General features: G+C 43.2%; 1 protein-coding gene and 1 long non-coding RNA gene across 2 annotated transcripts in view; one reads left to right on the top strand and one right to left on the bottom strand.

Moving 5' to 3' along the window:
- Positions 1–24,885, bottom strand: part of LOC135308216 (uncharacterized) — a 73,092-nt gene extending 48,207 nt beyond the window's left edge. Inside the window, exon 1 of the mRNA XM_064433111.1 lies at positions 24,775–24,885. The gene's annotated coding sequence lies outside the window, so the exon portion shown is untranslated. The remainder of the gene's footprint in view (positions 1–24,774) is intronic.
- Positions 8,459–21,796, top strand: LOC135307431 (uncharacterized). The gene is made up of 3 exons (XR_010368151.1): positions 8,459–8,680; positions 9,371–9,490; positions 21,499–21,796. It is a non-coding gene; the product is annotated as an uncharacterized LOC135307431 (long non-coding RNA).
- Positions 24,886–25,716: the final 831 nt, after the last annotated feature.

Raw genomic sequence — 25,716 nt, forward strand, 5'->3', positions numbered from 1 at the left:
ATCAATATTTTAGTATTAATATATCAGAGTAGAAAGAGTAAAAAATTGTAGGTTATGCAGAGTGCAATTTAGCAGCGGCCACTCTGTCACCAAGGTGACTGAGATTTGTCTTACATAGAAGTTATTTTCTTAACATTTTTGTCAAGAGACAATGGAGCAGACTCTGAAAAGAGTGGGGATTTGGGTTTTTTTCCACTGTTTTTCATATATACACAATTTCTGCTGCTTATCCACCTCTGCTGTGCTTACCCATACTCATAACTACGGGATTAAAGGCTGCCCTAAAACCCCTTTTCAGTCCTTAATAAACCCATAAAGAGGAAAATTCCTCCTTAGATGGCTCATCCAAAGAATGAAATACCTACACAGAGCTCAAAAATTAGTCTGGAACTCTGCTAGGCATGTTTGAAATTGTTCAGGGATGACACCACCTCCTTCTGCCCCTCTCCTGGAGAACTCTGTCCTGAGAGACCACCCTCATGCAAAGCACATTTTACATCCCATGGAAAGGGAGAACCTCTCACTTAGCATGTGGAACAGGGCTGGAAAACAGCTTTGTGGCTTCCATGCCTCTGGATTTTATCCACTTCTACTTTTCAGGGCTTTTCCACCAGCTATACCAGCCTTTAGAACACTAATTTACATGGTATTTTAGGTATATATTTGAGATGCACAGCTAAAAAGCCTCAAATGCCAAGCACAGAAGTGATTCAATGTTACTTTTCCTACTGTTCTCATCCCAGTCTCTACTGGGACAGTACAGCAGCAGCCCCTGAGCCCTGGCTAACAGGACAGACTTTCCTCCTCCTACTCTCTTTATCCATGTGATTCCAGCTTATTTCCCAGTGCCTGCCCCTGAGTGAAATTCTGCTTTTTGAAATCCACACTGCAGAAAGCAAAATCTAGCCTCTTCCCATCATCTCCCAAAGCAATTTTCAAGGTTAACCACAGGGGAGGCAGGTGAATTATGTGGAAACCATCACCTGCAAAGCTCTTTTTTCAGGTGCTCTCCCCAACTCTGGCCATTTGCTCAGTGTGTGCTCTGGCACTGGGCACTCACAGCACACTCACAGCACACTCCTGACCAGAAAACTGGTCAAAGAATTGATTTATGCAGTTAATAATAACCAGCTTCACAGCACGATTTGCATGGAGCAAATAAAGACAAAAACTCTCCTCCGTTCCTGCCAAAATCTCTGGCAAACAAAACAACCACCTAATAGAATCCTGCTTGTAAAAATGCTTCAGGGTGCCCATGTTCCAGAGCTGGGAGCATAATAAATGAAGGAGGGGATGCCTGGGACAAAACCCTGTGGGATACCTGAGCCAACCCAACAGGTGGAGAAATTGAAAACAAATTGATAGCCTTGGGAGAGGAAATATTAGAAGCAAGCAATTATAGTGCCAGACAGTCTGGGATGAAAGGCAGGCAGAGCCAGCAATGATTTGCATCGATGCAGCACCAGGAGTGGAGTGTCAGGTGATATCCCAGAGCTTTTCACAGCAATGGAGCAGCAGAGCTCACAACAGCAGAAGGGAAAGAGGGGGAAAAAAAAACCAACCAGCATCAAAATCCACACCCAAAGAGCAAAAGCTGGAGTGTAGCTGAAAGCAGGAGAGAGTGGTTTGTCATGGGGAGCAGCTGATTTGGTATCAGCCTCCAAGGTGCCTGTGCTCTGAGGAACTCAGGAGATGCAGCTGTTTCCACAGCAGCCTGGAAACCCAACCTTGCCCAATGGTTCTGTTTCACAACACGAACCAGTGAAGCAAAGGAAGGAGATCCCTGGGCACACAGGCTGCTCTTTCTCCCTGTCCTCATTATTTTACCTCTGCACTCTCTCAGCCTGTGTGGCTATCCCAGCTCTACTCCTGGCTCAGTGCAGAAAAAAAGGCATATAAACCATTCACTTTCATTTTTAGTCCATATTTCCTGATGTAAACAGGCACTTGAGCACTCTGCCTTCCTTTGAAAGCTACACCTGATGGATAGACTCTGCAGAATCAACCCTTGATCACTTTAAATTGTGACCTTTGGTAGAACACACCTTTCCTGGGACAAATCTAGAATTACCTGCAGCTCCAGCCCCAGTGGCAGCTCCATGCTGTTCTTTCTCAGTGGTATGTGCATCACCAAGGTTCAGAAAATGCCACACTCCATAACTGGCTGCTCAAGGGTCTATTATATCAGAGAAAACTGAGTTCATGACAAATTTTCCACAAGTTTTCCATTTTCCCCCATACCTGCGTGTGGAATACAGGGGGTGACACCTCAGCTCTGAGCTCCTGGCACAACCCATCGCTGGAAGGGAAGAGTGGCCTTGTGGAATGGGAGGAAATGGGGTAAGAACACTCCAGTTCAAGGCACAGAGAATCACTGAAGTTGGAAAAGAACTCCAAGATCATCAAGTCCAACCCCCAACCATCCCTCCCAAGGAGTGAGGAACTTGGCACAGGAAACACGAGCGCAGAGTTTCCCCAGGAAAATCTTCCTCACAGATGTATTCCAAGGGCTTCATATTTTGCAAGCAGCTACCCAATGGAAAATGCCAGAGAAGCACTCTCTGTAATTACAATTTTACCACTTGAAAAGCTTGGCTGTGTCATAGCAGTGGCTCAATTAAGTTGAATTGCAGGACTGCTCCTGATGGTGCGACGGTTGTGAATAATATCATAAACCATTTGCCAGGCTGCTGGAAACATGCTGATTATGGGCACAAAGTACACTCTGTTTTCCTTCTGAGCACTGAGGCTCAACACACTCACTCACGTGGGGAAGCAGGACAGCTCCTGCCTTTTTTAATACAGCTTGATGTCATTTCTGTTTCACATCCAAAGAGCCCCGCTCCGGGCGGCGCAGCAGCAGGTGCTCTGGGAAGTCTGCCTATTTCCCAGGAAAAACCATCTCAGGTGTCCTGCCACAGCTTCCCCTGGCTGCTGGGGAAGCCAGGGAACTTTGTGGGACAACAGAGAGGCAAAATGAGGGGGCCAGGGAGCTCCTGGAGTCCTGCTGATTAGGCTGCACAAATTATAAAGGTTTGGGATTCAAATAATTCTACAGGAAGCTTGACTGCAGGCAAGATCTGATGGAACAGACGACTTCTGCAAGGACTTCAAGACATTCTGCTCTGCAGCTGCATGCAGGAGAGTGGGCAAAGAGCAGATGAGCATTTCTGGAAAACAATCTAAATGCAAGAGCAGCCACCTCATCTGAGAGGGGTGAATCAGGGCAAGGGAATGATTTAGAAATCACTTCTCGAGAAGCACAAGCCAAAGACAAAAGAAGGAAGGATGTTTTCATCCATTTGCTTGCCCATGGAAGTGGAGATTGCTTCCCTGTCTTCTGAGCAAAAGAGAAAACATCAGTCAGCTGCTTTTGTTGAACATCAGATCCAGAAAAAGAAATCTGAAATATTTTTAGTGACTCTTTTTTCCAGGATGGAGTAGCTACATACCCATAAAAAATTAGAGGCTTTGACTGAAGAATGTTTCCATCATAAATAAGGATGATTCCCCTCATTGTACAGAGTGCAAAAGTAAGCAAATACAGAGACTTCAGAGTGGGGCTTGAAGAAAATGTTGTCTCTGGCTGATTTCTTGGAGCACACTCATTTTAGCTGCATTATTTGCCATGCTATGTAGCTGTGATGCTCAGCTATTACCCCTGCCTTAAACTCAAAATATTGTAATTTTAGCTAATGCTAATACTTAGCATAAAATAACAGCAGTTACATGTCCTGTACACCCAGTGCCAACATTATTCTTCAGCTCAAATGCCCAGGGCTCTGAATCTGGGCTTCACACAAGGACACCTGAAGGTTTTATATTAAATATTTCCTAACCCTAAGTGAGAACAGCGAGTGCTGCTCAGTAATGCCCCAAAGCCAAAGTCTGACAGAGATCTGCTGCATTTTGTAGCCAAATGTTAAGCCAGTGTCAGACAAAGCTGTGCCCAGCAGAGCCCCAGCTCTGACAGCTCAGGGCAGCCTCTGCACGCTGAGTTTCTGGCAGGCAGGACCCTGCACAAGATTTGCTGGTGCAGCTCAGTTTGGCATTGGCGTTATCCTTGACAAGATAAATCAGATTAAAATGTGCGAGTAGCCACTGGGTCTGGAGTTTGCTGAGGGTAAGAGAGTTCTGAGCATGTTCATTTTGGCCACTCAGCTGGACAAGGGACCCTGGGGGAGCATAAGTCCACATTAAGCTGTTGTAAGGAGATATAAATCTCCTCTGACTGGATGGCCACTGGCTATTAAGTGGCTCCATAATAAATGTTAATCATTCTGGACCTGATGGAGGATTAAAAGAGTCAGACTTACTTTTTTTTGTGTTTGAGGTTGGGGAAGGCTGAGGATGCCCTGACATTGATCTGTGCAGGAGCCAAGTGGGTGCTGGGGTTTGAGGCAGGATTCACTCAGCAGCTGCAGTGCTCTAGGAAACTGAGATTCCAACCATTCCTAAACCCTTCCTAAAACACATTCCTCAGTTTTCCACGATCCAGCATCATGGCTGATACTTCAACTCCATCGACAGATTTATTTTTTGGATCATTCAGCACTGGAAAGCTCCCTTCAAGGCATGTTATGACCTTTTCAGGGACAACAATAGTGTAAGAAAAATATGATGTGGGGGTGATTTAATGCCCTTCAAACATTAGATTCCATTCATTAGAATCCATTCACACTACTTCCTTTTCCTGCCATAATTATCCCAAAGTTTTATGAAGCAACAAGTGGCTGAGCACTAAAAAAAACCTATCCTCCTGGTCTGTTACATTTATAAAAATACGCAGTTAAAGTGTTGTTTTTATTTACTTCATTATTTCCCTTGTTTATGGAGTGCAATCTCTCAGCCCCTTCTTTGGGTAGGACTTTATATTTCTGCAGTGCCAATCACCCAGAGTCTGGTACTCCCTAAAAACTCCCTTCCACCTGTGATCAGCAATTCTGCTCTTCGTGGTCGCTTGGTTTCTCCATTTCAATTCTTTCCCAGCCTTCCTGCAGTGCACCCAAAAGGAGGTGGGATGTTAATGTGAGCCATGTATTTATAACCACTTTGCTTCAGCTTGTAAGTGACAAATACTCCTTGTTTCTAACATTCCCTCGAGCCTTCTGTAGAGTGTGATTTCTTATTTTACATGTAAAAACCTCAATCTCTGTTTTTCTACGGCTCCCAATGAATCTCTCTAAGTTATACACAGACATGAACACACCGAAAATTGCCAGCCCAAAGCTGGAGGCAAAAAAATCAAATTTCTTGATAATTGATGCTAACTAGATTTGACATTTGACCAAATTTGTTAAAACAACCAGAATATCTGACATCATTAAACGTAATAAAGATGAAATATCCAGGATTATAAATGATACCATGCACCCCAAGATTTATCTTCAACATAATGGTACTGAACTAAGCCACCTTTATCAACTTTAAGCATGGTCCTGTGTCCAAACTAACAGCTACTGCAAACCTCATTTAAAGGCTAAAAATTAATTAAAATTGCATGAACTCATATTTTTACTAATTCTGGAATGTTGCAGCATTGAAAAACAAAGTAAGCTGGAACCATCCACGAATCCAGAGTCTTTTTTTTACCAAGATCCTATGTCTCAAAAAACCCTGAAAAGAATCTATGAAGAAACAGATTTCTGTTATATAGGGCCACGTGGGTATTTGGAGATATGGAGAATATATGTGGAGAAGATACATGGAGAATTCCCACTTCCTGCTAGAATTCATGGGGAGTTTGTTTGCTTGTTTGTTTTATTAGGGGAAAAAGGTTTGTCCCAGCTGAGCCAGGCAATACCTCAAGGAAAGAGAAAATCCTTTATTTCTGGTTCAGCATTCCTGGAGATGTCTGGAAGGAATCCAGGGAATAATGCAAGGTCTTGCTGGTAAAACTCCTGAGGCAGCAGGCAAAGACCCCTCAAAACTCAACTATTTGAAGACCAACTTCCCTGTGTGGCTCCCAGAACATTCCATACATCAACTCCTCTGAAACAGAGGTGAAAATCCAGACCTGGAACAACAGGAATGGGACTGAGTCCTAAAATCTGCCCAGATGTGGATGGGGAGCAGAAGGGCTGAGCTGGACACTGGAAAGGAGCCACTGGGAGGTACTGGGAGAGCCCACAGCTCTGGGGACAACCTTCCCACTGCAGGATGAGCCTGGAATGTGGAAATCTGGAGAAGCTGCGTGGGTGGCAAGGACCCACCAAGCAGCAGAGAGGTTTCTGCAGGTTCTGCTCAGCTCTGCTCTCTCTACACAAGCTCTTAGTTCTGGTTCCTCTCACCCTACTATGCAAAATTTCCTATTAGAGAATAAATGTGCAGGGAATCAAGGCTGTTGTTTTATTGCAATCTCTCAGTGGCTGCTGTTCATCCCTTGCTGAAGTGATAATCCTGTCTTTGTCACCAGCACCGTTCTGCCACAACCCAGTGCAATGTCACAAATGAAATTATGACAAACATCTGGATCCAATGAATCCCCACGGAACAAAGGCCCCGTTCTCATGCAGATCAGTTCAGTAATAAAAATTAAGAAAAACCCATAAATCCTCTGGAAATGCACTGTAATGGATGAGCAGAATTCCCCATGGATAAAGGGAATTGTCATTGTATGTCCCCATGCCTCATCAGCCAGCAGATTTCAAAAGAACAGATCTATTTTCATTGAAAGGTATCCATTTTAAATGAATTTAAGCCTTTTATTTGTGACTGCTGCCAAAAGCTTTGTGCCCTAGGACAGCCATTTCCACTGAGCTTGACCAATTTGCATATAAAACTAATTGAAAAGAAAACATTTGGGGAGTTTTGTAAAAAAATAATAATTGCAATCTTTTAAAATTAGCATGGAATAGAAAAATTCTGATGAAAATCCAAAATGAGAATCTTAAGATTTTTTTTTGTGATGTCTACTAAACAGATATCCCTACAATAAACCTTTTTTTTTTTTTTAATTTTAGAAAGGATTAAGAAATGTTTTCTTGGTATTTTCAGGGTGATTATTATGAATGGAATGGAAAGAGTTCCAGGGCCTCACCATCCTCACAGGGAAGAATTTCTTCCTAATATCCCATCTAAATTTATCTGTCATGTCCATCATTAAGGAATGCACATCTCCACAGACTGGATTTTAGTCTGTGCCCAGTTTTCCAAAGTTTCCTCCAGATCAGAGACAAAGAAGGTACCCAGGCCATGAAAACCCAAGGCTTTTTGGAGAGAGGTTTGCACTGAACTCCTTGTGATCACACAAACCTGAATTTCCCACTTATTGGAATGCTCCCAATGCTTTCTGTGACACGGCTCGAGCTCAGGTGCCTTCCCAGGAGCAGTGGGGATGGAAAATGGCCTCAAGGAGGGATCAGTCCCCATAAAAACCCCTCACCATCCCCTCCATGATGTGCCAGCTCCCAGCCTGAACACGCACATGGAATCACAGAACCATTCAGGGTGGAAAACACCTTTAAGGTCATCGAGCCCACCCACTGCCAAGCCCCCCATTAAACCACGTCCCCAAGTGCCACATCCCCACATCCAAACACCCAGCTTGGGGTGGTGGAACAATTCAAATGCAGTTTGGCCAATTTATCCCCAGCAAAAAAGGCTGACTGCAAAGCAATAATCTGTGCAGCGAGTTTACAAGCTTGTATTCAGCACTTAGCAGCCTGCAAGAACATCTGAAGGAGCAGAGTCCTTTCTAATCAGCTCGCCCTGGAATTTGCTCACAACAACGTTCTCTTTTCTCACTTTGACAATTCTCATTAAAGGCTGCCTTCCCTGCACCTCCGTGTGGGAAGGCTGATGTGAGCTGCATGCTGATCCGCACGGGGAGAGCTCTCTGCAGGCTGCAGCACTGCAGCTCAGCCTGTTAGAGGCACACGTTAGAACTCTGGCTTTTTGCAAATGTTAAAATGGATTCTGTACGTGTGGTGGTAAGGTAAGTTTGTTATGAAGATATGGTTCTTATTTCTGTTGTTAATTAAGGTTAGACATAGCAGTGAAATAGCTGCTATCAGTGTGCTCCGTGTTAGAATGCCTGCTGGGATGGGATAACATGCCATGAACACAGGATGAGCACACCTGTGCAGATCTGCCAACCACCAGCACTCACTGTCTGCAGGCAGTGTGGGCCAAAACCTGCAGCTGATGATAAAAAAGGGCTAAAAGCACAACCAGAGAATACTCATGCTCTAAAAAGGTGGAACTGAGGAGGAGCCATGCTGAACAGTTCTTAAAATATGTAAACTAGTTTGAGGAAAAGTTTACTACACATAAATGTTTATGAATATGTAACAGACTGATGCATCAGAAATGGAAAATAAAGGGAAATAAGGAGAAATTCCAAAATAGCAGTGGGGCTCTGGCTGAGTGCCAAGATGCACCCAGCCATAAAAACCTTTGCTCTATAGTCTTTGCCTCCTGTTGTCTTTTATTAAACTTTTTTAATTTTCACAAGAGAGTGAAGGTGTTTTTCTCAAGCCCAAACCTTCATGGAAAGACAGGGAAGAGCATTTCAAGAATCTCTGAGAAGCAACAGAAGGAGAAATGGGATACCTGAGCTCCAGAGACCATTGGGATGACTCAGGAACATGGGAACAGCATCCTGCAGCTCCCACTTCCATCTGCCCTAAAATTTGCCTTTTCCAGGCAAAACTTTCAGCATGACAGAGGAAGTTTGGAGGTATTTTTCCTTAATATCCGCTATTACTAATCTCACTAATACTCAGTATATTAATATCTAATTATCTACCAGCTATTCTCAAAAGATTCCACAAATCCCAAAGGTCCAAATGTGACTTCAGAGGTTAAGTCAGGAAAATCAGGAACACAGCACTCACACTTTATGCTGACTGGGAATTTGGCCACAATTTAAAGTTTGCAGTAAGCAAGTCTGAATTTTGGGTATTTCTCTACAGAGAACAGTTATTTGTCAGAACAGAGCCCTGATGAATGAAACCATAAAGGAAGAATAGTAGCTCTGGAAGATAAGGAGATAGTTCAATCAAACATTTCCATTGACTAAACATCTTTTTAATGAATAAGAGCAATTAAGTGTTACTCTGACCTGCTCTGCTGTTTTTAAAGTGACTAATGTATTTTATTAACAATTTAGCTTTCTTTTTAAATGCACTTGAAATCTGCATTTTCCGTTTTAGTGATGAGCAAGGCAGCACACAGATCTGACAATCCTTGATTTGACAGAAAATACTGTTTTCTCAAGACCAACATACCCACAAACATAGATTATGTTTGGGAAATCCCTCATCAAAACCGTTCCAAGCAACAACACATCTGTTCTTATTTACAGACACAAAAAGATGCAGCTCCCCATCAACAAGCAGAGTCATTAATTCTGATTTACTCTTCGCAGGCTCTAGAAGTGTTTTAGAGGCCACCCCCTCCCCATTCACACAAACTCTCCCCCCTCAAAAAACAACTCTGGATGGAGAAATACTTTGGCCAAAATCTTCTTGCTGATATTTTCACCTCAGTAAGTAAAGATATTATTAATGCCTTTGATTTCAGTCTGGTTTGCACTTTAAAGAAGTGGGTTTTGGTGTGTGTTTTTGGGGGGTTTTTTTGGTTTGGTTTTTTTTTGTTGTTGTTTTTTTGGGGGTTTTTTTTGTGGTTTTTTTCTGTTTGTTTGTTTGTTTTGTTGTTGTTGTTGTTTTTTGGGGTTTTTTTTTGTGTACACAATTAATTGAGGGGGTTCAAACCACAGATTATTAGCTCCTCCAATTATGTTACAGCTTTGTGCAACTTGGAAGTGTTCACAGAAGAGCAGAGCAGATTTCACTGCCCAGAGCATTTGCACAGGTTCATCTCCAGCCTTGAATCTAAGTGCCAGAAAGTCCCTCTGGGTATGAAACGTGTGAATATTTTGTCTTTTTAAACATCTGAGGGAATTTATTTTCATGCCTGGGCGATAATCAGGATATCCCTGGCTGAGAATTTGGATGAGGCATGGCTTGGGAAGAGCTTTTTGGTATTTTTAATGATCAATGACTGCTCTGCTCCAAGGCACAGCTCCCAGGGACAGCCACAGCCCCTTCCTGCACAGCCCCACACCGATGGCATCAGGGAGGAAAAGTCAAACAGGACAATCAGAAATCACAAGGCTGGAAAAAACCTCTAAGATTACAGAGTGCACCCATCAACCCAGCAGCACCAGGATGTTCACCACCAATCCTTGTCCTCCAGAGGCACAATCAGATATTGTCTGAACACTTCCAGGGGTGGGAGCTCCACCACTTCCCTGGGCAGCCTGCTCCAGAGCTTGGCAACACTTTCCATGAAGCATTTTTTCCTAGAATCCAGTCTGAACCTCCCTTGGCACAACCTGAGCCATTTTTCCCCTGTCCTGCCACTTGGGAAAAGGCACTGACTGCCACCTCGCTCCAGCCTCCTGTCAGTGGCCACACCCTTTATGTCTACAGGAAAATAATCTAAAACACATCCCTGGAGGTGTCCAAGGCCAGGCTGGACAGGGCTTGGAGCAGCCTGGGGTAGTGGAGGTGTCCCTGCCCATGGAATGGGATGAGATTTCAGGTTCTTCCAGCCCAAGCCCCTCTGTGATGATTTTATGACACAGACATTGCATCCAAAGCACCTTTTGTCCTGCTGGGAAGCTGCAATGCTGTAGGTAGTGAGCACTGTAAGCTTTTATGAGAGGATAACTAGGAAACAGCTTTTATTAATCCAATAAATACCATTTGCATTCAGACAGCACTAAATAATGTCCACAAACACATGAAAATAGAGTCACTGGCTGAGAGAGCTTGCAGTGGAAAAGACAAGTTTTATTTACTTTTTAGAAACCTTTTAGTTCCTTAAAGCAGCAAAATATGATTTCATAATTATTACCTTATGCTGTCCTGACATTTACATTACCATACAGTGCTGAAAGCCAGAAAATACCAACTGTTCTGCAGAGGATTTTGTTCTCTGCAGGGTAAAAAAATCTATTAACTGCATTCAGACCTGTATATATATTATAAAAAAAATGCACTGGTGGATTGCAGGATTGGGAGAGCTTGGAGGCTGAACTCTATGTGGAGTTGCACACTATGGATCAATGAATGATGGATTTGGAAGGGTTAAAGGGGTTTTATGAAGTCCCTTATTCCAGGGATAGGTGGACTTAATCAGGAACTGGGCTGAGAAGGGGATGGAAAAATGTAACAAAATTTAAGGCACATTCCTGTTTTTCTCTAATTCTTGGTGCAAAGGTCTGAGCACTCCTGGAAACGTGCACAGATCTGTACAATGATCAGAAATATTGCACTGTTCCCTATTACCATCACTTCCTCAAATGTACAAACTCTGCCCAAGAAAGAGAATGATAAAGTGGGAATTAGAGACTGGGACTTACTCCAAACCCTTTTACATCCCAAGCAAGGTCTCACCTCCAAGGGTCACCCAGAGCCCTGTTCCTGCACAGAGATTTCATCAATCCCCTCCCAAGCTCTGCACCCACTGCTCACACCAGTGACATTTAGCAGGGACTGGGAAGGGCTCAGAGCAGCACTCCTTTCTCCAGTTCCCACTGGGCTGATAAATGGCTCCTGCAAAATGTTAAAGCCTCACTTTTCCTGCCCCTCAGAGCCACAGCATTAACCAGTCTGTTGCATACAAATAAAAACATTATAAAGGAAAAAACTTTATAAAATCATAGCTTAAGCCTGTTACTTTAAGTGCAACTAGTAGCTAACTTACTAATTCCCTTACGAAAAAATTGCAAAAATAAAAATTAGGTTACATCGCAATCTATTCTTATAAAAAAACAAGATGCATCTACAAAAACAGAAGTTTATCCCATAAAACCCCATAAAAATATGCAAACAAACCAAAAATACAAAAGTTTAAATAAACAAACACCCTAGCCAATAACCTGAGTGCCAAGGTACTATTAACCAATTACCTTTAACACAGTACCTTCTAATATTCCTATAAAAATACAAACTATACAATAAAAACTCAGCTTTTCTACATTAAAAAAAAAATTAAAAACCCCATCTATTTCTATTGCAACACCAATCCAAACTGTTCCCTCAGCACTCTGGGGAGAAGGGCGTGAGCAGCAACAGCTCCTCCCTCCTGGCAAAAGGACATTCCCAAAGTCCAACCACCTTGAATTCCCTCTGCCTTGAGCTTGGGGCTCCCTCCTTAGCCCTCATCCTCAGGAGGGAGGATGGCACAGGGCTGGCACAGGGCTGGCACAGGGCTGGCACAGGCCCACGCTGCCTCTCAGCTTTGCCCCGGCCCTCACTCACGGCACTGGATGGGCGCCATCACCAATTAATTCATCTCTCAGCTGATAATGGGGCCTAAATATCCACAGGGGTCTCCAGGGGGCTATTCCTCATGGCCAGAAGCTGGGAAGAACCGGGCAGAGCAGCTGGGGCTGCCCCTGGATCCCTGGCAGTGCTCAAGGCCAGGCTGGACAGGGCTTGGAGCAGCCTGGGACAGTGGAAGGTGGCAGAGGATGGAAATGGATGATCCTGAAGGTCCCTCCCAAGCCAAGGATTCCATGAGATGGGAGGAGGCCTTGGCCAGGCAGTGGCTGCTCCAGCAGCTCTGGATGAGGGATGTGTTTCTGTATTCCACACATTTCTGTGTTCCTTCCCTTGGTGGGAAGGAGGAGCTGGCTCAGGAGCGTGTTCCCTGCTGCCCTGGCAGGCCAAAGGTGCCACAGCCTCCCTCCTTGTCCTCCTGTCACCAGGAGTGCAAGGTTGTACCTCTGTGCCCTCGACACCAAACACGACCAGGCAATGTGTGGCAGTTCTCTTTAAATTAGAAAATAATTTAAAGCCACAGTCCTGACATGCCATCATGCTATGGAGAGGCCAGCACAGCCTCATTACAGATAAAAATCACAAATTAAGGTGTCTGCTCTCACTGACTGAAGAGTTTTCTTCAGAGATAATGCAGAACAGAAATCTAATTTTTGTGCTCTGAATTTTCTGCGAAGGAGCCCTGTCCCTCTTCCCATCACTGGCAGTAATGGGAAATTACCCATGTCATCCACATCAAGTACCTAACGACATCAGATTTGCTTGTCCCCTTTGTTTCTGGATTAATTATTAGTTGGATGGTCAGAGCAGTAAATTTTGATGCTCCACTGTTTCCACAGCACTTCAGTGTGGGAGAAATGGCTTTGTTTGTAATTTAGAAGCAACATAGAACTTTTTGAAAACAAGGATAAATGTAATTTTCCTAAAATTAAAATCCTCAAGTTTACAGAAAAAATAGCACATCACAGGTAACATGATTTATGTAATTAAAAATACTCATGTACTATTAATAATATTAATTTGCATGAGTATTAGGTCATTTTTATGTAATTAGCTGAAGCAGAAGGATTTTTGTCAATTAAACTAATTGTTTTTCACACTAGGTGTAGACTGAATATTGATCTTTTTTATTCAGCTCACTTACATAAGCAAATGAGATCTAATTGCATCCTTACCACATCATTACTCAGTTATTGTAAATTACAGAACATAGATTCTCTCACACAATAACACTTTCTTTGTGCTATTGCTGTTGAAGAGATGCTGCTTAATTTGGGAACTTCAAACTCTGCTTTCCATCTGTCGATTTAGGACAAATTTGCATTGTAGTGTTTGTCTCCTTAGTAGTTAAGATAACATTCAAGGAGAGTTTCAGAAGGATAAAGGAAATGCCCAAAACAGCACCTGTGTCTTTCAAAAACCAGTCAGAAGAGAGATCAACCAAGCAATGACAGCTCCCACACACAAATCATGACAGGACTTTTAGATCTAATAATTAATCTCGACTTTGTAAAGAATTTGTGCTTTTGGCTTAACAAAGGTTCTAAAAACCAAGGATTTTTACACGTTTAGTTGGGAGATTTTTGCTTTTGTTGATGTGTTTTTTGTTGTTGATTGGGTTTTTTTTATATTTTTGTTTGCTTTTTAATGCCTCGACACTGGGGCAGGAAGCAAAAATTACTTGTCGTGTTTTACTTGTAGCAAATTCCAGACTCTCAACAGCTTTACTGGGTGTTCCACTTCACACTGGCTGGTTTTATTATGATGGGATAGAGAAATGATAATTCACAGAATCACTGGGTTGGAAAAGATCTTCAAAATCATCGAGTCCAACCCAGCCCCAACAGCTCAGCTAAACCCTGGCCCCCAGTGCCACATCCAGGCTTTGTTAAACACACCCAGGGATGGGGACTGCACCACTTCCCAGAGCAGCCATTCCAGAACTTCATCACCCTTTCTGTGAAAAGCTTTTTCCCAATATCCAACCTGAATTTCCCTTGGTGCAGGCTAAGGCTGTGTCCTGTCAATCTGTGCCTGATCCACACCCTGTCCCCAGCCCAGAGCACTGAGTGCCACGTCCAGCCCTTCCTTGGACACCCGCAGGGATGGGGACTCCAGCCCATCCCTGGGCAGCCCCTTCCAATGCTTTCCATGAAGAAATTCCTCCTGATGTCCAACCTGAGCCTTCCCTGGCACAGCTTGAGCCCCCTGCCAGGACATTTTGCCTTTGAGCACCTGAGCTGCTGTGCTGAAGCTGCAGCAGCCCCGGTCAGCCCCCACTGCTTACTCAACCATGGGGTTAATTCCTGCATTCTGTCCAAAATGAAGGAGTTTTCAAGAATTTGTTGTTCCAGCAGAATTCTGAATGTTTTGCAAAGAAAATCGTAGCAGTGTTTCTGCTGCAAGTCAGGCTGGAAGAAATGCTCCTGAAGAGAAGTCACTGGGAGCAACAATGTGTCTTGATGCTGTACAAATTGCTTCCCTTAAAAAATAAAAAATGAACAGTACTTAGGCTTGATGGATTGTTTGTTCTCCTCACTTGTTAAAATTCTCTGGTGCTGAAGCTGGGCCATATGGAGCAGAGCTGTTGGTGTCAGAGCTCAGATGCCAGCTGCCTACATTCTTCTAGCAACTGCATCTGGATTTCTCAGCACTCCAGATTCAAAATTAAAAGCAAAAATGCTAATTTTCAAAAAGAAAAACACTTCTTCCCCCACCAGAAAAAAAAGGAAAAAAAAAATCAAGACACTCCAGTCCACGAAAGTGGAAGCAAAAGGATTCCACACAGTTGTCTGCCTGCTGAGCTGCCTTTACTCATCCCATGGCCAGTACTCCCCCAGTGCAACTGGGAGGTGAAATGCATTCACTGTGGCATGGCCAGAGAGGGTTCAGGGCAGTGCATTCATTGCTCAGTGAAGTGGAGCCCCCAGCACTTGCAGAATCAGGCAGAGAAGCTCAGCTGGCGAGCAGGAACTTGTTAAACCACTATAAAAGAGTCGTGTTCAATTTTGTACCATGAGCCTACACAACAAGGGGGGGGAAAGGAAAAAAAATCCTTAAGAACAAACAGTCTACCTTCAGCTAAATTTAACCATTTCAGCAGGATCAGAGCTGCGGAAAACACACTTCCCATGAGCACAGGGCATCTGCTGCAGTGAGAGTAAAAGCCACTGGCTTTTTTATCATGCTCCTTAAGAAATGGGAGCATCTGTATTCAGGGTCTTGGTCTGAATCTGCTGATTCTTAAAAGTGCAAAGAAAGCCTTCTACAACCCCAAGTAAAACATCCCACTCAATAAGGAATGGAACAGAGGGAATGGTCTAAAGTTGAGCCAGGGGAGGTTTAGGTTGGATATTAGGGGAAAATCCAAAACTGAAGGGGTGGCCAGGCATTGGAACTCCCCAGGGCAGTGGTGGAGTCACATCCCTGGAAGTGTTCAAAGTGTGGATATGGTTCTTAGGGCCATGGTTTAATTGTGATTTCATTCAGTCTTAAAGGTCTTTTCCAACCTTAATGATTCCAGGATTTAAAAATTCATTCAGATATTTAAGCCTATCCTGGAGAAATGTAACACTTCTTTAGCACAGTGAGAACCACCCTCAAACCCAGCCTGATAACACAGACTGTCAACAAGCAGCAAATATTTACATGGTTCTAAAACATCTCAAACTTACCAGTTGTGCAATTTTACTACCATTTAATGAAAGCAGAAATTAAGATGGTAACACAGTCCCTTACATGCAGGGAATTTTTCAGCATTAGGGCCCTGCTTCTCGAGGCACAAAAGCCACAATGCAAAGGCCACGGTGCAGAGCAGAAGACCACGTATTAATTTAAAAATACCCATTTATCCAGCAGCTTCAGGTGCACAATAACACATTCAGTTTTCACTGAGGACTGCGCTGCCTGGGTTAGATACAATTCCCATCAACATAATACCTGTTCTATTCCACAGCAGAAGAAGGAAGAATCCTTTGTTAGCAACACACAAAAGCACTGCAAGTCACACCCAGCCCCACGAGGCTAAGTTTGGAATCTCCTCTCAAATACTGCACCAAGACAGAGTGGGAAACACAAAATATCTGCTTGGAGGGATCAATGGATACTGGGAAAAATATAATTAATTATCATCTGGTGGGCCACAAGTAGGATTTACTTCTTGATTTACCCCTCAGATGTCCAACTTGTAACATATTCTTAATTTACGTATAATTTACTCTGCACTGGAGTTTCTGGATACATCCCTGCTTTGAATTTTATTTTTTAAGACACAAATACTGCTAACCTACAGGTATGGAAACCAACAGCAGCCATTTCACTATAGGCAGCTTACCCAGCTACAAGATTTTCAGTTCCAGCACATTAATTTCTGTTTATTCATCATTATTTTGCTCCACAAGGTGGTGATTTTGCATATTTGAGAGCCCAGGATGAAAACACATCTCAAGCCCAGCCTGACACGCAGAAGGGTTTGTGAGCAGACTGAAATCCTGTTCCTCCTTGCCTTGAGCTATAATTTCAAATACCTTTCTACATATTCCCAGATTGCTAAGTAGAGGAGTTTCCTTTGAAATCTGCAGCCCTTTGCCTCCTTCTTTATGCAGAAAGAACAAACTTTGGGTCCTGTTTGCCGCTTTGGTTTCAGGCACACTGGAATAATGAACAGACAGAGGAAGGAGGACTCTGAGTAGCAAAAGCAATATCCAAAAAATAGGTGTAATATACATTTGGGATCATCTCTCAGCAGCTGATACTGGTTACAGAGAATCAGTCTTTGTGACTATTTCTAGAAAATCCTGTGATGTCTCTTTGTACCACTAATAAATAAAAAGACAAAACCATTACCACTATTCAATTGTTAGTGTACATTAGAAGTGAAGGAATAATGATTTAAATTGGAATTAAAGCAAGCACTCTATCTCTTTATTTCTCATACATTTTAATGCTGAGCATTATGATCTGGAAGCTCCTAAAGCAAGTGAAAACCTCAATCCATACTCCCCCAGCATCTTTATATTTACCTCCACTAGAGCTAACACACTGAGAGAGTACCAATTTTACTCATTTAAAATATTTATTCCTAAAGTATTTTTAGCCAGCTGTTGACAAACTACTGTAACACAATGTATAGGCAAATATGTCAAGAATAACTTTCTCTTTGAACAATTTCCTCTGCACACACAAAGTCCTCTCTGGCACCAAGAGGAATCCCAGTGCAGTCAATTAACACACAGCTGCTCATGGGTAGAAAACCCAGCCCTTTATGAATCAGCTTCCAATTTTCCTTTTGTTCTATGAACAAAAGCAGAAATGTGAAGGAATGGAGAATGTCAAAGTCTGGAAAACAGCAGGAGCATTCTTGTTTATGCAACAGGTTGAAGTTTCAGCAAGATATTCTCTCCTGAAGTGTCTTATTTTAATGATCAGCAAGTAAAACATCAAAGGAATTTCCAATTATCCCTTGCTTTTATTAATATAAAAACAGTACCGTGTTTTTGAGAAAGTTTTGTTAATATCTGACAATACCTGGAGGTTTTAATTCCCCTTGAGGAACCAACAGAGTCTTTCTCTTTTGGCTTTTCTGAGCAACCTGGTCTAGTGGGAGGTGTCCCTTCCCACGGTGGGGGTCTGGAATGAGATGTTCTCTAAGCTCCTTTCCAACCCAAACCATTCCAGGATGCCATGATGGCACCATGAATAAGAATATCCCCACGTTTTTCCTGTGCTAGATAATTTTCTGGCATTTATTTACACTGGGTGAGGTGTTTGCACAAAATCCTTCCCATCACAGCTCACAGCACAAAGCTCCCTCACCACCCCCAAGTCTCTCTATTTCCAGCCATTCTGAGCAGAGCCAACCAAAAACGCCCCAAGTCCAAGAACTTTGATTTGGGTTGACTTCAAGCCTTGCTGAATTTTGAAAGGCTCTCTGGTTAATTCTCTCATCTACAAAACTCTTTCGTATTACAGCAGAATGCTTGGAAAAGAAGCAATTCCTGGCTGGCTTTAGAGAATAAATTCACTCTACAGTATTCCCGTACTCAACACTCCAAGGATGTTGCTGGGCATAATTTCATCCCAAACCCCACATCCTGCACTTCCCACAGCTCCATGGATGGAACAGAAGGATGACACACAACCAAGAACAATCCATTTCCTACTTTTGGGAAGGATCAGTTGTGTTGTTTAGGGCTGGCATGGAGGTGTTCAAAGGTGCACTCACCAGGAGTGTCCCACATTAAAACCCAGCTCCACAAATGACCTTTTCACAGGAAAGGCTCTTTGCAGCTCCCCTCATGCTCTCAGCATCATCCAAAGCCTATTTAAAGCACTCTGCTCGCCTTGGATGATGCTCAGCAGTTCTGGAAAGCCTCACCAAGTGCCTCCAGCTGTGCTGGAATCACCAGGAGCTGCAGGCACTCCACACTCAGTCCACTCCTGCAGGAATGTTTGTCTCTCCTGCTGCGACTCCCTTGCCTTCTGCAGCTGCTCCTCCAACCTTCCTGCTCCAAGAAATCCCTCCCAGGGAACATCCTGACTCTGGGAATCCACTGACTGCCTCTTCTTCCAGTAGTTGTTCCATTTAGGATCATTCTTTGTTCCTGGAAGAGGAAAAATTCCCCTGCTCCTCCTGCTTTCTGTGACGTGTGGGTTATTACAACACATTCCCTGTATCATTGCTTTATTTTATATAGATTATAAAATCTGGCATCAAATTTAATCCAAATGTTTAGAAGCTTCTTTGGTTTATGGAAAAATTCTCACTCCAGATGAAAGGGGAAATAATCCACCAAGTGGCCTTTTTTTGGTTTGGTTGATATATCTTCCATGATTCCCCTCTTTTCCACTTGCTATTACACTTAGGCTTGAATATAGATTAAGAATTAAAAGTGAAATGAACCCAGTAAAAAATTTACCTGTAGATAACAAGCTCAGACAAAAAGAGAGCTTCATTAGCTCTTTTTTTTTTCTTCCCTATGTCTTGCTCCTTTTTCAATTTTAAAAAGTGAAATCTCCTGGAATGGTTTTTACAGTCTTTACGACTTCTTTAATGAGTCTTCTGAGTGATAAAAAGTACAATTAAAAACTATAGCTCCCTCAGTTAATTCAGATTTTCTCCTTGTGCCACTAGCACAACCAGCTTTATAATCCAGCTGATACACCTTTTCTGGGGCCTGGAATTAGATCCCTAAAATTTCCCCAAGATCTTAATTTCAGGTCCATCTTCTATAAAAGATTATTTGCAGGAGAGATGTCAGCTGTTCAAGGTAGAAATACTGACAGAGACAACAGTGTTTCAGTGATTAAAATAGCAAAAATGCTCATGGATGGCTGGAGCTGTGTCAGAGGAGGTTTGGGTTGGATTTTTGGGAAAAGGTTCTTCCCCCAGAGGGTGCTGGCACTGCCCAGGCTCCCCAGGGAATGGGCACAGCCCCGAGGCTCCCAGAGATCCTGGAACCTTTGGAAAACCCTCCCAGGAATGCCCAGGGTGGGATTTGGGGTGTCTGTGCAAAGCCAGGGGTTGGACTCTGATCCTCGTGGGTCCCTTCCAAGTCAGGATATTCTGGAATTCACACTTTTATCCCAGTCTGGAGGTTACAAGTGCTTCACACCTCACATGGGGCTTGCAGTCAGACACCTCTGCACTGCTGGACTGTGCAGAAAAAGCTATTGGAAAGTTATTGAAAAGTCATTCAGTTATTGAGATGTTAAGTCTCCAAAGAAAACAAACCTATTTTAGGACATTATTTGAAGGAAGAATCCCTGGAGTAGAGCAGCACAGATCACCTCAGAAAATACAAGGGAAGGAATTCAGGGTAAAACCAGCTGCTCCCCCAATAATGAGACTCTGTTAAGGGAGGGATTCAGACAAGGGATGTAAAACTGCTGAGCTTTGTTACGAGACTACCAGAGAGCTGGAGGGTCAGTGTGCAAGGCCAGGTTGGGTGGGATGTTGAGCACCCTGGGGCAGTGGAAGATGTCCCTGCCCATGGCAAGCGGTGAGATGAGATGGTCTTGAAGGTGCCTTGCACCCAAACCACTCTGTGATTCCATGAAGTGACCAAGGGAGCTCCCAGGGAACTGAGGTGAGCAAAGCCCTGATGGGGACCAGAGCCTTTCAGATGCAGAGTTTGCCTTGGCCCCCTCAAATCTTGGTGGGACACATCTACACTTCCACAGCTTTGCTCAAGCCTGAGCAGATCATTGCCTTCCTTAGGGAGATGAGAAGGAATTGAAATCCTGGGGGTGGGCCTTGGAGGGCTCCAAGACCACTGCTTGCTGTTAGATGCTGAGCTCCTTAGAATAACAAACACTTTGTTATTTCAGCTTTACAGAGACTTTTATCTTCTCTCAATGCTGGCACTGTACCTTCGCCGTCTTTCTCATTAGAGCCCCTTTCTTCTGTCTTCACTCCTGACTTTCCTTACACTGTTTGCACTTCTTTATTCTTGTTCCCTATCCGTGTATCAAAACAGTTCTGTTGAAGAGCAAATGTCTGAGAGTGAAGGGTTTTGAGCATCAAAAAGCACATTCGATACCCAGAAAGTGCAGCACAAAGGATTAAAAGAACTGAGTGATGCAGTGGAGATTAGAGAGAGCAGAGAATGCTAAAGACACACAAAGAGTGCAGGAAAGCTAAAATCACTTCAAACATTAATATCCTTCTTTGTCCCATATTCTACAAAAAGTGTTCTGTATCTCAAGCTTGAATCTTTTATTCTTTTTTATTTTATTTCAAGCACTTCTCTGATAAAATGAACATCCGAACTTTTTAAAAATTAATGTTGTCATATGGGTATGGGTTAAAATATATATTTCAGAAATATAATACCTTTGTGAGGACTTCTGTTAAACCAACAGTTAGTGGCTGAAAAGCACATTCATGGAAGTTTTAGTGCTCAAGACCATTAGAGAAGAAAAAAGGAAAGGAGCAGATGTAATCTTGGAAATATGATGAGAGTACAAGGAAAAATGGTATGCATTTTTCTTTCTCATTTCTTTGTCAAATGGTAGAGAAAAGAGTTTTTACAGGCTCCAACCACCAGTGGATGCTGTGACACAGAGAAGGATATCCATGAGAGGTCTCCTTAAGGAAAGGATGAAATGTTTAGGAAGGGACTGGGGGGGTGTTGTTAGTTTGGGTTTCCTTGTTGTGTTTTTATTTGTTTGTAATTTTTCTTTGTTTTTTGTTTCCTCTATATAGTTGAAGATTTTTGTCACTTCCTGGCAAGTCTCACTTAGACATTCTCCATCATCCTGACAAGTTTCACTTAGACATTGTCCAGTTGTTCCTGGTTGTGATCTATCTATTGCATGTACTGTGATCATTAAGAACCTGATGAAAAGTTCTTCAACCTCAAAAAAAACCAAAAAAAAACCCACAAAAATCAAAGCAAAACAAAGTAAAGGGATAATAAGAAAACTTAAGGCTATACAGAATTTTAAAGAACAACAAGAAATTTAAGAACTTCAAGAAGAGTTCAGCTGCAATTTCTCCACTGACTGGAGTTTAAAGCAAAGAACATGAAATGAGGTGCAGGAGCAGACAGGTCCTTCTCAGAGAAGAAGGACAATCCACCCTTTTCAGTGGATCCAGCTCAGTGCACAGCATCAGTATTTTCCTTGGAAACATCTAAAGATATTTCACCTGGGATGAAGGATGAACAATAACTGCCAAGAATGTCATGTAAATACAGAAAGAAATTTTTTTTCGTTGTTTACCTCGAATTAATCTTTGCTTCTAAATACACAGTGAGGCCATTCCCATTATTTGCTACCATGGAGCACGGCATGGAAAATGCAATATTCCAAGCAGAACATGGGCTGCCATTGATTCATCGCATCCCTTTGCTTGGAATAAAAGGGACACATTTGTTCTCACCGGGGAATGGGAAGGGGCCGGTTCCCCTGGCAACGTTCGCTTAAGGACTTTTCCCTCCTTAATCATGCAAATTCTCGGCAATTCGGGACAACTGCAGTAGGAGGGTTCCACTCTGAGCTTGATCACTTGGAGAACAGAGCTCCCACAATCATGTGAATTCAGTATTTGTTTCCCTTAACCCAGCAAGGCTTGACTAAGAACCCAGTCCAGCATCTTGACTCCCTTTTATTTTCACAGAATCATTAAGGTTGGAAAAGAAGTCCAAGATCACCAAGTCCAACCCTGCATGAATTCCACCGATGCTAAACATCGTTCTCCTTTTAAATAGCCTTAAAATGGCTTTTAAATACCCTTTAAATAACAAAACCCACATTTTAGTCATTGCTTTACCTGAGTTTATAAGACAGTAGAGTTCTGAGTTATTTTAAATTCCCAACACACCGCCAGCACTTGTCTAATTGTCCCTTATTTTTCCCCTAAATCTAAATAATCTGCTTTGGCAATGGAGTCGGGGATAGTTTGAAAGGAGTAAAACCCTGCTGAGTCACTTGCGTGTTTTATTAAATAGTAAAACCCAGAGGTACAAAATGTCAGTCTTACACCCAGAATTCAGACGTTTCAAGACAGATATGAGAGCCTGGAAATTGTAGCTTGTAATTAGAACTAGCAAAGACTCTTTCATCCCATTAAACATCACCTCCATCCTATTTTTCCAATATCATGTGATTATGTACTTCATTAAGGCAATTAGAGCATATTTATGAGCAGTCCCCTGTCTCTCCAAGCACGGCTGCCGACTGGGGGTAGGGGAAAATCTTATTTCCAGCTCTTCCAAAGCTTTTTTCCCTCTTTCTGTATTTCAAAATATTTTAATTAAATCCCTGGGCACAAGTGGATATGATTTAGAAGGCAATTCAGGTATTTAGGCCTACACAGATGTCACTTAAAATCATCTTTGAAGGATGACTTCAGAAACAACTAAAACGCCATTAGAGAGTAAATTGGAGGTGCAGGAGTAACAACCTCGATTATTTTGACAGCATTCAAGTCAAACAGCAGCTACGAGGAATGTCTGCCCATTAATGCTGATCAGCATTCAGCAGAAGAGCTCATTAGAATATCAGTCAAGCTTTTTGAACTTTTTTTCAATGGAAAAGCCTCAATACAATGCAGAATTTGCGAGATGCAGATAAAAACATGAATTTTCATAAAGCACTAAACATGTAGGAAATGAATCTGATTCACAAGGTTAAATATGTCTGTTGAGATCTTTTCGCATGTGGCTCTGCTCTATTGAATTATTTGCAAGAGGTGTTTGATGGTTCTTTCAAACCTGAATAGTGCAGCAAGCAGAATCCTGAAGTTAAGATGAAATCAAATATAAAACAAGATAAAATTCAGCCGCTGTCAGGTCTCTTTGCAAATTGAAACTTGATTTAGTGGCATGAAGAAGACGGAGGTTTTTTTTCCACAGAGTTTTGAGCAAATCTGGATCCTGTTTAGAGCAGGTGACTGTGGGAGGCAGCAGGGCTCAGTCCCTCCTGCAAACCCTGCACTTGGGGCAGCTCCTGAGAGCTCAGAGATGATTTAGGGTTTATCCCATCATGACAGAAACCCTCTAACCCAGTGATCTGCTGCAGGCTCAGCTCCTTTGCCAAGCCCTTCACCCAGCAGAGGCTCCACCATTTATTTCAGTCCGCCTGCATCATCATTTCCTCACAGCATCACAGAGCCCCTGAGCTCTGCCACACACAAGGGTGAGACACAACCCCTTCTGACCATTCCTGCTTCACCACGGGGAAGGAAACAACACCACAGCACAAAGGAAAAAGTTAAAGTTCCCGGTGGCAAAATCAACAGCCCTAAAGCACCACAGCTGCCCCACCTGCACTGAGCCGAACACAAGCAAATCCCGAGATCTGCAGTGCTTTGGGACAACCACACACACAAAATTATTTTCAGGGTTTTGGGATTCAAAGCGAACTCTCTTTAGCAAGAACCACATTGTTTTTTTTCAGTAGATGCTTCCCATACTCTTTTATGCCTGTGCCACTGGGTCAAGTGATATTATCTCTGATTTCGGTGGCTACTTGAACAACTTACTGCATTCTCCTTAAACATGCAAAGAGTAAAGGCAGTGCAGAATCCACATAATTGTGGCATTTTGTGAACGTGCTGCTGACCAAACTTGGAGTAGATAATGGAAATTTTAGAGATTATATAGAAGGAGGCAGTTCAGGGATTCAGAGGTAAAGGTAACCTAAGGTTTCATTGCTTCTACAATTCTAATTCCTGCATGCCGTGCCTTTCCAGTTATTGTCACTGGGGTCATTAATCCCAAAGGAAAATAACCAGGATTCTGCTTCCTGTGGCTACATTTTCTCTCATTACCTTATAAAACAGAATTGGCAGAGTTTTCAGCCTCCAGGGAATTAGAATTGCTACCCAATCGCTTGGAGAGCAGTGGAGGAAAAGCACATGGGAATACAAAGCATCGCACAGCCCCCACTTTAACAGCGACCAGGTCTACGAGTCCAAAACTAGAAATTCTTACAATAGGCCCCCAAAAGCTAACTAAACCCCAGTCGGGTTACTCACCCTTCACACCGCTGTTCCAGCAGGAAAGCCCATCCTGGGACACTTCCAACCCCAAACACAGGCAGTGACACCCTGGAGGAGCCCAAGCTCCTTTTTGGTCCTTCCCAACCCCAATGGGGCTGAACTTCCTCTCTGCCCTCAACTGGCAGCTGCAGCCAGCCTGTGGGGTGGAGCAGGGTGTTTGCCCAGGGAATTGGTTCATCCTGCTTTTCCCCATAGAAATCCCGACTGGCACATGGTCACAAACCCCCCGGTGCAGTTGCAGCAGCGTAATTCCCGTCACAGTCATTATCTGAGGGAGCAAAAGAACATGGGTCAAGGACCCTTCTTCTCTCCGCTTTCCACACCGCTTGAGGAAGTTCTGTCTGTAAGACAACAAGCTGAGAAGGTTTTGGACGTTTCTTTCCTGCTCGGAACTAAAACAAAACGATCTCGTTTTTCATTTGTTAATTGGGGCCATCTGAGGCAGATTCCTTGAGCTGCAGGTGAAGGGAGGTGAGAACACAAAGGGCTGAGCTGCAGGGAATTGCTAGAAATGCTCAGAATTGGGCAGAGCTGGGATGGTGGAGTGGCACAAGTTTCCCAGAGAAGCTGTGGCTGCCCCTGGATCCCTGGAAGTGTCCAAGGCTGGACAGGGCTTGGAGCAACCTGGAATAGTGGAAAGTGTCCCTGCCCATGGTGTAGCGTGGCACTGGATGAGCTTTCCAGTCCCTTCCAACCCAAACCATTCTATGATTCAATGATTCTAATAAACAATTTAGCAGGTTTATGGAGGTGTTGTTAGTTGTATTTTTACTCCTCTGTTGTTGAAAATGGCAGAAATGTCAGAGGATGGGGCGAGGAAAACGCCCATTGCCACAGCCGGGATGCTTCACCTCTCTGTGGATATTTCCGAACTCGAGCCTGGCAGGCTGTGCTGGAAATGAGCATTGCTCTGTAGAG

This window comes from Passer domesticus, chromosome 9 (genome assembly GCF_036417665.1).
Source record: "Passer domesticus isolate bPasDom1 chromosome 9, bPasDom1.hap1, whole genome shotgun sequence".
Classification (NCBI taxonomy): Eukaryota; Metazoa; Chordata; class Aves; order Passeriformes; family Passeridae; genus Passer; species Passer domesticus.